Genomic DNA, 13778 nt, shown 5'->3' on the forward strand with positions numbered 1-13778 from the left:
AAGGCTAGACAAACCCCTGGGGAATGTTCTGTAGGGAACAAACCTATATTGGCAGGCAGCAAGATGAATTGGATGATCTAATAGTTCTTTTCCATCTCTAGGTTTTATGATTAATTTGTCATTTTAGCCATCCATATATGTGTATATATATTTATTTTACCCTAGAGGGCTTTTTTTTTTTAAATGTGTGCAATAGAGTTCTTAAAAAAATTCTCTTAAAAAAATCAGTATCATATAATTCTCAGGCAATTTCACTTAACTAATGTATTAACAATTACATAGAGTATATAATTTAATTTATTGGTCTTCTGGCCAGGCTTTGTGGCAGCTCTTCACATTGTAGCACAAGGCACAGAGAGTCAAGAGTAGCCTTTGGCTGTCTTGCTCTTTGGGATGGAATAGCTCAGTGTGTCATAAGAATGAGATGTTGGGCTCCAGCAGGGAGTGATGGGAATTAGCAGTGTGTTCGTACAGGGCTCTCCATTGCCTCTGAGGGAGCCAGTGTCATGCCTGAAAGATGGTGGTGTATTTGCTCTGATGGGTGGTAGGCATTCAAGTCAAAGGAAGTGGGAGGTGGGAGAAATTCCCTTGCGAGATCTTAACTTGACTGGCATTTGATTAGAACAAGCCTAAAGAAATGCAAGGCTTCATTGGGCCAGAGGGGCAGATGTGTGATGGATTGTCCCCTTCTGATGCCACTGCTGTAGAAGGAAATCACATCCTGTGTTTTCCCCCCTCTAGTCCTACTGCCAGAAGGGTAGCAATGAGTGGCCTGCCCTTTGATCCCAATGATTAATCTGTGGAGTGCGCGTTTGTGCAATGCCCCTGAAAATGCAATGTCCTATCTAGGCTGTTGCACTATGAATGCATAAGGCTGGCCCTGCATTATTTCCCCCAGGAGTGATGCTTCCTGTTACCATTGAGCATATTGGGTTGTCTTGAGTGGGAAGCTGCCTTTCATCTTCTATTTTATCACTGAGTTGAGGAGCAGTGGCAATTAAATATGGGTAACAGGTGACACTGTACCCATCATAATTTAATGAGTACAAGACTTGGGAAATTCTACCACTGATAGTTTTGACTCATCTGCAGTAAATAACAAATCATTTCTCGTGCGGTATCGGCTTCTGCTTCTGAACTCCAGCATGTGAAACATCGCCCAATTCACCGGGAACATTAAGAGGAACGAGGGAGTACTTAGGGAAACTAAGTGTTAAACAGAACCATCCGTCTGAGGTGGAGCACTTGAGAGAAGGGTATTTGGTATCTCAATCATGCCTGGTTTATGGCTAGCAATCCCTGAATTTGTGTGACAGCCGCCCAATGCCTTGCAGTAGATTACATCATAAATAACCCAAGCATGAAGTGGTCAGAGAATCCAGATGAGAGGAAGCAAAAGATACGTAGAAACAAATATGGGGCGGTATAGTTGGATTATTTTTCCCCCACACACATTTTAGAGAAGGGAGGATTCTAGAAATTAGTCATCGGTTTTACTGAAACAGGCACATTCTTGTGGTTTCACTCCCACAGTCTCTCCAGGTCAGACTTTTTCTCTCTCTATTGGAAGAAAGAAAGAAAGAAGAAAAACCCACACAGAAATCAATCCATCAAATGTCATTACAGATTTATTAAGCCTGATGTAGAAAGACTTTTAACAGTAACATCTTCAGAAAGCATAAAAAGAGCACTTCTGTTCAGTCTTGTGCTTTGAAAATCTAAATATATTTTTATCATATAAATAATTCTTTTCATGTTTTAAGTGCATCTGTTTTTTTTTTTCTTTTCAAATTTCCATTTTACAATTGGCCAAAACTGAAGTCTGCATTGACTGAAATGAAGCCATTTGCAAAGCTAATGATGTTGTGAAGCATGTCTATGGTGAACCATATCAGCTAGATTTCAGAAAGGTAGTTCAATGAGTGCAGCATTAAAATGAGGGACAGCCTCCAGCAAAATCATAATTGAACACACCCAAGTCCTTAATGTCTGCAGTTGGGTTTCCTGATGCAAATTACGATAACATTTCAGCTGTGAACAGTCGCTTTCCAATAACTGCAGTGAAAAAGAGACATTTTCTGCCACAAAGGAAAGAATTACCATGTTTAAAAATGTAAATAATATATGTATAGAAACCTTTTTTATGGAAATGAGGCATTCAGGATTATGCAAACAGTTTGGGCTATTTTTTTTCCCTTTAAAACACAACAGATAAAGATGCATGATCTATTATTCTGGGCTTTAATTACAATTCTAAAACTGCAGTGATTTTATTTTTAAAAATCCCTGCGTAAAAAGTAATGTTTTTATTAAAAAGTAATGCTCACTGTGATGAAGTTGAGAGATTTTTTTTTTAACAATGTATTTGCAGTGTAAAAAAATATAAAGCAAAAATTATGGTCCAGAGATCTCAATGCTGCAAAATCATATATAGAAGTACATTGTAAGTGCACCAGAATACACCCATCTTTTTGTACATCAGGAAGGCCCTTAGATAAACAGGTTTGACCTGATTTAAATTTAATGAGATACATAGTCGTGATTGTTAATAATTGGTTTTGGGAAACCAAAACAATAAAAGCAGTAATCTCCTCTAGTATAAATTATATGAATTTATTTAGCAATCAGCCAAAGAAAAAATGCCATTACCATTTTAAATTTGTATTTAGTTTAAGTTAGTTATAATAAGCAAATAATTTGAAACAAAATTACTGCCTTGGCTTTGAGAAAGGCAGCAAAACACTGGGAAGATGCATATCTGTGTGATGAATCTTTTTGACCACTAGATGGTATAATCCTCCTAGCAGAAAGGATTTTTTTTTCATTGTAAGGACCATTCATAATCATCAAAACCAAGTGAAACATGGTTTTGATTAAAACAGCCTGTTGGCTCAATAATCTTAGTAATTTTAAAAACATCCTTAATGTGGAAGAAGAACACTGCAATGTCAGAAATGGCCTTGGGGCCTATTACAAACAGCAACAAAATAAATAAGGAGGAGAAATGAGAGGTCATGAAAACAAAATTAAGCTAATGTTTCAAATTTTGACAATTATGAATTGTTCCTCTAAGAAAACATTTAAAAAAAAAATTCAGGCACTATTAGATAAAATACAAAGAGAATAATTGTACATGTATGAGTTTTCCCATGGGATTCAGCATGCTTTAAAAGCAAAACTTAGACTTAAAATGTTCCCTTCCCCCCTCCCCCCCACCAATAGCCGGCATTTGGGCAGGTCTCATGCAAACACAGACTTGCTTCTCATCGTTCCTCTGTAAACTCAGTTCTTTGATTCCTTTATAAACCATTAAGAGATAATGAACAAGGAAAAAAAATATTACAAGCATATTTTCTATACAAAAAAAAATATCCCCCATAATGGACCAGTTTTGTAGGAAACAGAAACAAGCAAATATAACAAAATCTGTGTTCATAACATGGCAATATAGTTAATATATACAAATATGTACAGTATAAAAATTCATCAAAGGCTTAACTCTCCATCCAACCAAGCTGCAGTGCACGACGAAAAGCAGCTTGTATTCCCCCCATTCTAAGTATACAGGCAATATAGTCTATACAGCATGCACTTGTTACAAAATTAGTGCATTAGCACTGAAACATTCTACAGATAAGAGTCATTGTGATTTCTCTTTGAAAGGAGTCCTGTTTGCTTTGCTCGTATAAAAAAAAAGTGTTTCTCTTTCCTTTTTGTGATGTGTAGTATATACATATTTTTTTAACTTTGACCCAAGAGAAATGAGCTTTTGATAATTCACTTATTTTTTTTAAACAAAATTTCAGAACTAACAGCAAGGGTCAAGTATGTGACCTGAAGATGCTGCCAATAACAAACGTACTAAATACCTTAAGCGTTGGTGCAGAGCAAGAAATAGCTGACACTCAAATTTACTGATGTGGCCAACTACGCTCCATTTTTTCAGATGGGGATGGACCTTTACGTTTCATGCTGATATATTCAAGACATAAAAAGAAAAATTAAAAAAAAAAAAAACCCAAAGGAAGGGATTAACAAGTGATGCTTATGCACTAGACAAAAGGGTATATTGTACCAGAGACGTATGACAGTTAAGTACCCTGAGCCAAATAAGAACTGTTTAGCTTGTCAGCTTTTGCAACCTGTATTGCACATTGCAGCATTTGCTGCATTATAAAGCCAAAATACTGCATTGTACACCCTGAAGATATCTGCTGTTTTTGCTCGGTGCAAATAGTGCACTGTTGTTTCTTCAGCCACAAAATGGTTGCGTTTTTATATATACACACGTATTGTATATATGTAGATCTGTGTATCTACATATCTGTCTACATGTACATATCCGTTTATTTCTATCTATTACATAGATATAGAGAGATATGTAATTCCTGAATGTTACATGGACCATTTAGTAAGTGAAAACATTACCATACACATCTTTCACATTGGAGACATAATTGCATGGCTGTTTAAGTACTGTAAATACCTCCCTTCACTTGGGGCTGACACCAAGTGTGGATTTGTGTTTCAAGATAATTCAGTCATTGCATTACAATCTATTTGTATTTATACAAGGTTTTTTGAAACCGTTGTTAATTTTTCTGCTCTCTCTTCTGGGCCGTGTAATGAAAGGTTTTATTCTGTCTACTTGGACCCCCCCCCCCCCCAATTTCTTTTTGCAGTCAGACGGTATAAACAGAAGTAAAAATATGTGAGCTACTAAGATTAGTATTTAATCTATTTTTCTCAAATAGGGCAGTTTACAAAAGCTCAAAGACATTTCTCAAGCTGAGAGGGAAGATGAGCTGGGAGTTGGAGTTTATTACTCTGCAGTAAGTCCAGTGGAACAGCTAGTTCATTTTTTTAACTACTCTTGGAAAAAAATACTTTATGAGCACTTGATACAAAAAAGAACAGCATCACTCTAGGCACTATCTGCACTTAAAAAAGTTTTGCTGGCAGAGTTAAAACACCAAATGCCCTCTAGTGTATGCTCATGCATACCAATAGAACAGTACTTATACTGGTATGAAGTGATGGAGCAAAGAAAAACAGCACCCACTGATAAGCATACTTTATAAGGGTTTGGCTGCTTTTTGGGGGAGGCAAAACAATGCTGGAAAAAAATCACATCTCTAATCAACCTATCTGTGCTGGTATAAGTTTTTGTGTGCAGACCAATGCCTTAGTTTCCATCTCTAGTGGGTTAGAAACTGTTTGTCGATTGTGTTGTACTTTCAGTATAACTGTAAAACAAAAACTTTATTTTAAAAATCTTTCAACAAAGGGGCTTCAGATAAGGACGACATCCCATACTGGTTTCATGAATGAAAACAAATTATAATAAAAATAAAAAGCACCAGGCCTCATCCAGACCCAGCAATGACTCTGGCTGATGCCAAGTAATGTCAGACCAGGCCATTTATTTGATGAAATGTGAGCTAAAATCTGCCTTTAAACCCAAGGTTTGGATACATCCCTAGTCTCAAAATTCAGAACAATCTTTCTTACTCTGTGATACAAATCGTCAAATATACAGAAGCCCTGGCCGCAGGTCTAGGTGTCTTTAAAATATTTCAGAGGTATTACTGAAGAACTGTCTGCCTGAATAAAGTGACTACGTTAGCATCTTGCTAAACTTTTTGAACAAGGGGAAAAAAAAACCCCGCTTAGCATTTTGAACTAACAATTGCAAAGCATGGGACAAACTGTCAGGAGGGCTGCACTTTCAGCGGGTCAGAAACACACTCTGAAGCAAGCGTGGTGCTTCGAAACATATCGGACCAGAAATAATATCTCAAGTTGTATGTCCCTGCATGGGGACAGATGGCCTTTAAAACCAGTTGTATTCATTTGGAATCTATGCTTAATATTGTCTCTATGAGAGGATTTTAAATATATATTGCTCCGTATGTCTGTCTGTGAAGGCCAAAGCCAGATGTCACTGGAATCTACCTGCCAGGCACGTCTACACGTCATCGTACGGCTATGTTTCCATGTTTTAGTACTTCCTTTTGCAAGCACAAAAGCACAGCGCAGTGCAGGTGGTTACATTTAGATTTTCCCGCTACATCTCCATAGTGGCATGCTGTATCGGGGGAGCACAGTGCTACGGCGACGTAGCTGGTGATCGCATGTAGACCCACGTGATCGCTACATTGCCATAGCACGCCGTCCAGCAACGTAGCACGTCACTATGTCACCATAGGACAACGTGTAGACACACCCAGAGATACAAAAACTGCCTCTTCCTTCGTGGTACTGTACTACACGACAGGCAAGGTGGCATTTGAGCTGGGAGAGGGTCTCCGTGCAGCGGAGGAGGACGGCGGGTTTTTCACCAGGTTTAACTGCAACATAGCATTCAACTGAGGGCTGACACCTGGATTGTGCCCTTGGGAAGTAACAATGAGCAAGCCCTGTATAAAGCAACCCCGTCTCGAAGCTCCATCCAGCTCCCTTTTCAGAGCTGCCTCAAGGCCTTTTCTTCAACAAGAAAAAGTTTTCCAATCCTCGTGTTGCAGTCTCACAAAGGCCTTACCCCTCTTATAACCCTGATTAGTGCCAATGTCTCCCTCCAGTTTCGGAGCTGCACATTGGGTATGAAAGGCTTAGCCTATATGCCAGTAAGCTTGCTCCTTTATCCCAAAAAAAAGAAAGAAAGAAAAAAAAAAAAAAAGAGAATATTTAGAAAAGAGTCTTTGCCAGATATATGTATACGAATTGATACAATAGCCTATAAAACCTACTTGGGAGACCTCACCTCTTAATATATAATTATTGATTTTCAAAATGACTTCTTATATCCTCTATGATCTCTAAAAGAGCCAGTGAAGTCAATCTTGTAAATACTTTTACAAGGAGGTAATAAAAATCCTTATGAAGCTGCACTGACAAGTAATTACTGGTATGTTTGTTAGCTGATTTTTAAAGATTTTTTTTTTTTTGTTAAAGTCTGATTGAACTAAGGAGAGCCACTTTTTAAAGTTAAATATCCACCTTTCACTCCCAGTGCTGAAATAATTAGGGACCTTATTTTAAAAAAGGCCGAACACTGGCCATTCTGATATTCTAGACTCTAAACCGTGGCTAATTATGCCCCTCCTTTAATAAAAAAAAAATCAGTTTGTTAGGGTGAAACGGCTTATTTTGACATGTATGGTGGCAGGAAAGGAGCGATGGTTTCTCAATAAATCTTTAGAAGTAGTACATAAGGGTAACAATTCTTACTGCTTTACTGCACAGCAAGAGCATAAACAGCTTGGATATGTGGTGTATCAATATGCCACTTGTTAATAAGCAGGGACGTGAATCATAAATATTCGGCTGTTTGATCACCAGGCTTTTAATTAATGTTTTGATGATCTCCAATAAGAATAAAAGTCAGAACGATAGATATTGAGTAGATGCGACAGAGAAAAGATGCAATGATTTTCTGTGTTACCTGATTTATATGACAGATAAACTATCATCTCCAGTTTCATACAGAGAGAGCAACGTACATTTTCTTTTTTTTTATATCTTATTGTAAAAAAAAAATCACTTAATTCAAACGTGTAGCTAAAATGTTCCCAAAGGACAAAGATGCAGGCAAAATAATCAAGGTTTAGCACTGCGTAATAAAGGTTTGTAGCCAGATTCTAAATGAAGTAGCTGTTCCAGCATTTGACTATGCAGTAGCTAGATTTCAGGAATAAATCAGGCTCCGTCCTGTATGCTGGTACCAACCCATTATTTGGTGCTCTGGGACAGATCTTCAGCTGGTGTAAATTGGCACAGTTCAGTCAAAGTCACTGGAGCTGTGCTGACTTGGACCGCTGAGAATCTGGTCCGACATATCTAGCCCTGCAACATCATCAAGATTTTGTAAACTCTTGGTAATGTACAATGGTGCTAATCTTGCAAATGTTTCTTTCCCCCCTTCCCCTGCCCCCTGTAGACATTTAAAAATCATTGCCTATATGCAATAACCTGCAATCGAATGAATGAATGAATAAATAAAAAAATAAAAGGAAGAGAGGTTGTACCCCTGTGAAGGTTCACAGCACAGATCTTGTACTGCAGAAAGCGGTGACTTTTCATTTCTCTTAGCACTCACTGTGGTCGCAATGTGATTGTGTGTCAGCATAATTCATATTCGAGTGCATGTCATATTACCCAACAGCTACAAATGCCTCGTCTTAGGTGTCTCTCTGCTTAAGGAAAAGGCCAGCTTGAGGGAAGGAGGGCGGTTTAGGCATGACAGATCACAGAGACGGTGGGGGGTAACAGCTACACAAGATGCTATGTCGCTGTAGTGACAAGCTACGGCGATACAGCTCATAGCTACAGCGACGTAGCGTTGGTGGACATGAACTGTGACGCCAACACTACTGTGCGGTAGCAATGAGCTACTTCACAGTAGCCCGTTGCTATTGTGCAGTAGGGTTGGAAACGACCCGTGCGGCACCGGGACTGTGCAGTAACGGCAGTACCAACTGCACAAGGATAAAACCCAGGGTTACGTTTTGAAAACATGAACCCTGTCTTCATGGTTAATCTCACTACCAGTGTGTCAGCGAAGCCTGCTTTCCATCTTGTCCGAATAAACAGAACCTAAAAAAACCTCCAGGCCCAAATGTGGAGGCTTGATCCCACAAGCATTAACTTGCTGCCTGTTGACCCAGATGGAACGGAGGCTGCTTGGCTCCTGGCTGTGAATGCTCGGCACCCTTCAAGATCTGGCCTGCTTTGCCAAAAATAACAATCAGCACAAAGATTGCACATGTACACTCAGATTCCACTGAAATCAATGGCCACATACTCAATGTTGTGATATAGCACAGGATCGGGCCCATCGGACGTCGGTGGGAGCTTTGTCGGGGGAGCGGGAGTCTGCAGTACTTGCTGACAAAATAATTTTCTAGGAGAAATGTTTTTGGGAAGTTGGAAATAGCGATGTCATTTTCCCAAGATGGAATTTTACCGAAGCGTTGCTTACCGGGTCCGACACTGTGTAACTCCTCTTAATAACCCTGAACTGGGCTGTGCAATTTAACAGCTTCAGAGGAACCCAATGTTAATACATTGATTTTGCTTTAATAGAATTTTGTTGTCAATGGACAGTGCTCAGCACAGCGCACACTTCAATCTTAACCCATCTGAAGGCTCCGTTCATTTCCAGTTGAGCTCCGTTCATTTCCAGTTGAATAGGTTAAGCAAAGACAGACCTCACTGTTCTCAATTCACTTTATGATCCTCCCATCATAAAAAATAATATCAGCACCTTGCTTTTCATGTCAGAACTACATTTGAGCTGCTATTCCCTATGCCCATGAGTAAATCCCATAAAAGCCGCCCCGTTGTACTGTCGCTATTTTTCCTTGTGGATGATTGATTGATGGATGAGTGCTGACACTTCAATGAAGCTATTTCGACTGCCATCTCAATCCGATGATGTGAGGGGTATATTTTCTGTCCATGCCTCATTACTTCAGAATGACATTCCTGGAACTTCATTTACTTTTTCCCTCCTTCCCTCAAGCGCCATATTTTTTCCCATCTAGGTTATGCATGCCATAAAAAAAGCAATTTGCTATTATATGTGGCATAAGGGCAACACTTTCCCTAGGAGGTAAATAAGAAGGGGTTTTTTTTTTTCCTCCACGTTGAGTTTAGGGATCATGTCAAAATTTCCCAAACAATTCCAATACAGGGCCCTCCTGCATTAGAAACAGGGAATAGAATAAATAGATTTAGTATCATGTTGTCAATGTTGAATTTTTATTTTATCCTTGACCATTGAAACAAAATAATTTAAAAAACCCTCAAACCTCTTTCTTATTTGAGAAAGATTCACTTCTCAATTTTGTGCCTAGCATGCTTTAAATATTTCATCTGTAACTGAGTAGCAGTTTACAACTTGATCCAGACTTATTTGTCCTTTGAGAATAGGGAAATTCATTTGTTAAATGCAGTGATGGATTTGTCTATTATAGGTTGCTTTAGTTGTACGGAAAATGCTCAGCTAGAGTAAACAGAGCTGTGCCTGATTTTCCAAGCAGTGCACTAGGTAAAATGAGGTTTGTAATATAAAAACATCCTGGAAGATTTTCTGAGTTGGCTTGGAACCCGATTTTAATCTGTGTAATACAGTATTCCCGTTAATAATAATGTATAATTAAGACATCCGTTAAAAATCCATAACGTTAATTTAATGGAGAAAATCTAATACAGTTCTATTGGAATTTTTACGTTAAATTAACTTTAACGGGCTTTTAATGGATGTCTTAATTAGATCTCATTATTAACGTGAATATTCCACAAATTAAAATTGGGACCTCAAAGTTTTAATGAAAAAAGTTACAGGACCGAATTTTAAATTGACATCCTCCTCTTATTTTTTCCCCCCTTCTTCTCACTGAGTTTCAGTTGATTTTAACAATAAGCTATGCTTTAGTACCTGTAAATACCAGTAGCAACAGACCAGCCCAATAGATAAAGGCCAGATTCAGATCTCATTTACAAGGGCATAAATCTAAAGCAGCCCCTTGACTTTAAGGGAGCTATTTAGATTTACATTTGTGTAACCGAGAAAGGAATTTAGGTTTTAGTCTTTTATTTTTATCTTATATATTTCTATATATCTATATAATGTTCAATAATCTAACAATAGTACTTTTGTTTAAAAATCACTCCATTGCATATGTGTTGTCGTAAACCATAATGGAGATTTAAAAATATATATATATAATGAGGAATAAAACAAACTGAAAATAATCCATTTTAAACAAATCTTTGGCAGAAACATGGTTAAGCATAACTATTTGAACAACTTGCACAGAAGATTAACATTGTTCAGAGGTTTTTTGGCTCAGAATCTGTTTTAACTTAATAATTCTTGTACTTACTGTGATATATTGATCCCTAGTGCAATGACTGGATTGGGCAACCCAGGTGCAACAGTAATAGCTGCACTGAATAGAAACATTTCCTTTAGACAAACTATCCCAAAGGGGTTATAAATAGGAAATGGACATTACCATGAAAAGTAAAGCTTCCAGTGTGACTGCATCTTGTGTAGCCCACTTGGACATTAAACTATGAAGAATTTTTTTTTTCCTGTCAAGTGTTACAAATTGACAAAATAAGTACATCAATGTTCTCAGTCATTATCTTACTTCAGTGGCACTTTGTTTTAGTGACAGCAAAAAGGGACAGTGGAGACGAGACAGACCCAGTGCAGTTTATCAATGAAAATCTAATATCGTCCATAAGCAGGGGAGTGGAAATCAATACTTCATTACCAAATTGTTAGTGAGGATGAAGAAGAATTGCTGGAGTTTTTTTGGCAGTCTTCTCGGTTCGGGTTGTCAGGAGTTCAATGTCAGGAGCAGAGTGGCATGTGGTGACGGGCTCCGTGCGGGAAGCCCAGGCTGGAGAGCGGGAACTAAGGCATTTGTCCTGCAAGCAGAATAAGAACAATTAAAATAATTTTAAAATGCGGGCTTGCCAAGCCCATATTTTTTTCCTTATTTGTAATTTCTCGTACTGTAGCCACTTTGGTTTCCATAACATCCGGGAGCGTTTGTAGGCTCATAAAAAAAAAGATAGGGATAGGAAAAATAAAATGAAATTAAAAAAAATAGTTTGTTAAATTAATTTCTTTTTCTGGGTTAAGTGGATGCTGTTCTAGCTGGAGTCAGGTTATTGTGGTTGCCGATGTTTAGACTGAATCTGGTCCTTTGCCTCGCTACCCTGCATAGATGGCTGTCCAATTTTTGGGCAGCTAGGAGCCACATGCAGCAATGTGGACCTGGGGGCTGCCCCTCTGAGCCCTCCACCGCCATGTGCATAGCCCAGCCAGCGCAGCCTCCTGGCAACGTGTGCTGCTTGGGCAGCCCGGCTCCCCCCTGCCATGTCTACAGCACCCCCACCCTCACCCCCTTGCCGGCTGTGCACATCATGCGAGCAGTCTACCTGCAGCAAGCAGCATGCACAGCCTGGCTCCCTCCTTTTCCCAGGGCACAGCACCCACAGGCTGGCCCCCTTCCTGCCATGGGTGCAGCCCCTTCCCCGCTGTACCACCCTGCCCCCCAGGAATCAGAAGCCAGAGGAAAGAGAATGGCCTCAAGGGCCATGGGTACAGTGGTAGTTGGTCTGGAGTTTGCAGGCTGCATTTTAACACCTTGCAGGCCACATATGGCACACAGGCCACCAGCTGAACAACCCTGGTCTAAGGATGTATTCGATTTGCCATGGTTTAGCAGTGAGCCAGACCTATTCAGTACAAGGTACCTAAAACTTGCTGAAAAAGATGTTCTAAGATCCACATGCTGATTGGTATTTTGGTACCCACACTGCCTGAAAACATCGAGACTTCTACCATGCTATTCCTAGTTTTTCCTAAAAATAACATCCTGACCTATAACTTACCTCTATAGTCCAAAAACTGTGCTACTTCCATAGAGAAGTTATTCTAGTTTTCAGCTTTCAAAAGTTCAAAGTGCTTTGATATTATTTCAAGATAGGGATGGGAGCCAATTTAACCTAATTTCAAATTGTGGGTTCAAAAGTTCAGTTCAGAGTTGAGTGCTATTTGGCTTATGTCTTGGGAGGAAGAGACTGAGAAAAGCAGCAGGAAAAAAAAACCCCAGAGTTAATATTAGGTGAGAAATGAAGCAAAGAGTAAGCACAGAGAAAGCCAATACAGAGAGCGGGTGAAAAGGAAGCAGTGAGAGACAGAGAAAACCATGATAATGAAAAAAATAGTCTATTCAAGGTCCATGAACTTTTCAGCAAGCAAGACTTAAATTTGGTGGCTTATTTCTTCTATTCTACCTGGACTCCATTCAGTTGTAGTCCATTTAAAGTAAAAATACAGTGACATTTACAATAAATTCAACATGAAAATGAGAACTACAAATTGACAGACTTTCTGTTATAGTTTGATATTCTGACTATTTTGCACTATCCCCATATTTTTCACTTTTCAGAGTGATGCAGCAGTTTGCATTGAGAATGCAGAACTGCCTGCACAAGCTGTTGGAAGGAAATCTAGAGGTTTTGGCAGCTGGCACAACAGGTTTTGGCGCTCAAGGATGCATAGAAGTCAGCTTAAAATTGTGGGTAAGTATATTAGCTTGGTTTTTTTTCCAGGCTTTGCAGGGCTATTTTTTCAGACTTAAAGGGTACATCCCAATGAGTGCAAATGCAAGGACATGCATATCCTGTGGGACAAATAGCAGCGGCACATATTTGTGCCGCTGCTATTTGTTCCCAGGCATGCTCCTGCACATGTGCTCTGGCACGTGGCAAAGTTGGCCGAGGTTGGGGCCAGCATCTGTGCTGGCCCCAGCAGCCTTTCATGAAGTCCTGGGGACTTCCTGGGACAGCAGTGGCACTGATTAAGCTGCTTTACCCAGTGTAGCTCTGGCTGGCCAGACTGTGGTTTCCTGCAGTGCACACTGCTGCTGTGTGCTCTGCACTGCATTTTTCAGTGGCAGGGTTTTTTTGACACTGGGAACTCCCAGGGTAAAAAAAAACAACCCACTGCACATGGGTGCATGTGTACCAAATGCAAGTTGCAGCACCTCAAACTGCTTCGAGGCACCGCAAACCACACTTGTGATGCGCCCCAAACTGCCTCAGTAGATACCTGGTTTGCATTTTCAGAGTATTCCTTGCAACCAAAAATAGCTAGAAATATATTTGCCTTGCAAGTTTATATCCTGGAGTATAATTCTTCATTAAGAAGAAGAAAAATGCACAGCTGCAGAGTCTGTGCATATAAAGGATCC

The 13778-nt window shown here is 39.5% G+C and overlaps 1 protein-coding gene across 1 annotated transcript in view; it reads right to left on the reverse strand.

Annotated features, from left to right (window-relative positions):
• Positions 1–1610: 1610 nt before the first annotated feature.
• TSHZ2 (teashirt zinc finger homeobox 2) overlaps positions 1611–13778 on the reverse strand; it is a 299443-nt gene continuing 287275 nt past the window's right edge. Inside the window, exon 3 of the mRNA XM_059733140.1 lies at positions 1611–11442. The gene's annotated coding sequence lies outside the window, so the exon portion shown is untranslated. The remainder of the gene's footprint in view (positions 11443–13778) is intronic.

The sequence above is a fragment of the Alligator mississippiensis genome, chromosome 9, assembly GCF_030867095.1.
Source record: "Alligator mississippiensis isolate rAllMis1 chromosome 9, rAllMis1, whole genome shotgun sequence".
NCBI lineage: Eukaryota > Metazoa > Chordata > Crocodylia > Alligatoridae > Alligator > Alligator mississippiensis.